Consider the following 3,019-nt stretch of genomic DNA (forward strand, 5'->3'; position numbering starts at 1 on the left):
ATTGGGCAACTTCTACCCTACACTGATACCTTAAAGAATATTTTTATATCTTGTTCTGGCAGTTTCAGCATTTCAGGAGGGATGGGGGTTTTTTTTTGTTGTTGTTGTTGTTGTTTGGTTTTGGGAGGATGTAATTTTTTCTTTTTTTTTTTCTTTTCTTTTTTTTTTTTTTCCAAGACAGGGTTTCTCTGTATGGCCTTGGCTGCCCTGGAACTCACTTTGTAGACCAGGCTGGCGTCGAACTCAGAAATTCACCTGCCTCTGTCTACCAAGTGCTGGGATTAAAGGCATGCACCACAATGCCCAGATAATTTTTTTCTTAAACTTTAATTTAAACTTTTTTTTCATAAAATATATCTTGACTACAGGTTCCTTCCTTTCAGTCTACCCCTCCAAGTTCTTTCCTACCTCCCTTCCCATCCTGATCCACTCTCTTTGGAGTCCCTCATTAGAAAAGAAATAGGCTTCTATGGGAGTAAAATAAAATAAAATAAATATGTCAAAATATGAAAACCAAACAAGCAGAAGGAAAAGAGCCTGCTCAAGAAAAGCCACAAAGTGCTAGCCTCAGCAGCACACATGCTAAGATTGGAATGATACAGAGAAGATCAGCAAGTTCACCCTGCACAAGGATGGCATACAAATTCATAAAGCATTCAGTATTATTGCCACCAAAGGCCATGTGTAGGTCCATGATGCTACTGTACCCAGAGTCTGTTTGATGTGTGTGGCCTCTGTTAACCACCAAAAACAACAAGGATATCCATGGTCCATGATGTAGCCTGAAGCCATGCTAATATCCCAGATCCAGGCAGCCTAACAGGGTCTTTTCTGGGTATGTGGTCCTACTGAGGATGGGAGATGTGGTCATGGTCTGTACTGTTCCAGATACCATGAGGAAGCACATGATCTAAGCTCCTGTTGACCATTAAGAGCAAGGAAGATACTTTGGCAATGTTATCAATGACTACAGAGACACAGTTGAGAAACAGGGTCATGGAAGACTTCTGTGACAACTCTTAATTCCTACCCCCACCCCAAAAGTAGTAGCCTTAAAAAGAAGCCATCAAAGAAAACTCTTAAAAATTGTGGTAAGGCTAATATCCACTTATCAGTGAGTACATATTGTGTGAGTTCCTTTGTGATTGAATTACCTCGCTCAGGATGATGCCCTCCAGGTCCATCCATTTGCCTAGGAATTTCATAAATTCATTCTTTTTAATAGCTGAGTAGTACTCCATTGTGTAAATGTACCACATTTTCTGTATCCATTCCCCTGTTGAGGGGCATCTGGGTTCTTTCCAGCTTCTGGCTATTATAAATAAGGCCGCTATGAACATAGTGGAGCATGTGTCCTTCTTACCGGTTGGGACATCTTCTGGATATATGTTAGCCTAAAACTTAGGATACCCAAGATATAAGATACAATTTGCTAAACGCATGAAACTCGAGAAGAATGAAGACCAAAGTGTGGACACTGTGCCCCTTCTTAGAATTGGGAACAAAACACCCATGGAAGGAGTTACAGAGACAAAGTTTGGAGCTGAGATGAAAGGATGGACCATCTAGAGACTGCCATATCCAGGGATCCATCCCATAATCAGCTTCCAAACACTGACACCATTGCATACACTAGCAAGATTTTGCTGAAAGGACCCAGATAGAGCTGTCTCTTGTGAGACTATGCCAAGGCCTAGCAAACACAGAAGTGGATGCTCACAGTCAGGTATTGGATGGATCACAGGGCCCCCAATGGAGGAGCTAGAGAAAGTACCCAAGGAGCTAAAGGGATCTGCAACCCTATAGGTGGAACAACATTATGAACTAACAAGTATCCCGGAGCTCTTGACTCTAGCTGCATATGTATCAAAGGATGGCCTAGTCGGCCATCACTGGAAAGAGAGGCCCATTGGACTTGCAAACTTTATATGCCCCAATACAGGGGAACGCCAGGGCCAAAAAGTGGGAGTGGGTGGGTAGGGGAGTGGGGGGGGTTATGGGAGACTTTTGGGATAGCATTGGAAATGTAAATGAGGAAAATACCTAATAAAAAATATTTTTAAAAAATTGTGGTAAGGATGCTAAAGTGTAACTCTCCACAGATGATGGCTTCTGGTGGGGATGCAGGTGGAAAAGGGAATCTTTTTGTTAGGGGGTTGGCCACTGGGAGTTGACAACATGCTCCAGTGAGTGTATGCGCAGCACAAGTTGGACTTGTTGTTTTTGTTTTTGTTTTTGTTTTTCTTTTGTTGTTGGGGAGGAGTCATGAGGGCAGGGGAGTGGACAAAGAAGGACGGCAAGATGAGCATGGTGGAAGTGTATGAGGTGAAATTCCCAAAGATCAATGAAAATATTATTTTGGAAAAAGCATAAAATAAAAGTTACAAGAAACTGATAGAGATGCAGAGACTCACTCGTTCTCAAACTTAGGAAACCCATAAAAACTCTAAACCAGGAGTCATAATAGAGACCCAAACCCTTAACCTCAAACTGGGCTGCCTTGTGAGCTTTAATAAGAGGGGAGGTGCCTAGTCTTACTGCAACTTGTTATATGTTTTTTGATACCCATGGAAGGCCTGCTCTTTTATAAATAGAAACAAGGGGGGAGCAGGCTAGGGGGTTGGGGAGGTGGAAGAAGAGACTAGCAGAGGAGGAGGGAGGGGAAACTGTAATGGGAATGCAAAATAAATTAATAGTAATAACTAAATAAATGTGTGCATGTGTGTGTGTACCCATGACTTATTGGATTAAAAACAGAGAAAGGAAAGAAAAAATTTCAAACTTTTAGAAAAGTAAAAGGGAAAAAGAAATGGCCATGAAACCATATTGTGAGACAAAGAACTTCCAAAAATTCCACTGAGTTCATTTTTTGTAGGCCATCTCCTGCTGGGCATGCAGCCCACCCCACCATTAAGAGTAGTTTGTTTCATCAGTGAGACTATCTGGGAGAAAACTAAATTTTCATTTCTGAAGGGTTATCAATTGGAAATAGCTTCTGGGCTGGGGACTGGAACATGTG

General features: G+C 41.8%; 1 non-coding gene across 1 annotated transcript; it reads left to right on the plus strand.

Moving 5' to 3' along the window:
* Positions 1-558: 558 nt before the first annotated feature.
* LOC115029688 lies at positions 559-667 on the plus strand. Its single transcript, XR_003835237.1, has one exon. It is a non-coding gene; the product is annotated as a U6 spliceosomal RNA (small nuclear RNA).
* Positions 668-3,019: the final 2,352 nt, after the last annotated feature.

This window comes from Mus caroli, chromosome 16, assembly GCF_900094665.2.
Source record: "Mus caroli chromosome 16, CAROLI_EIJ_v1.1, whole genome shotgun sequence".
Classification (NCBI taxonomy): Eukaryota; Metazoa; Chordata; class Mammalia; order Rodentia; family Muridae; genus Mus; species Mus caroli.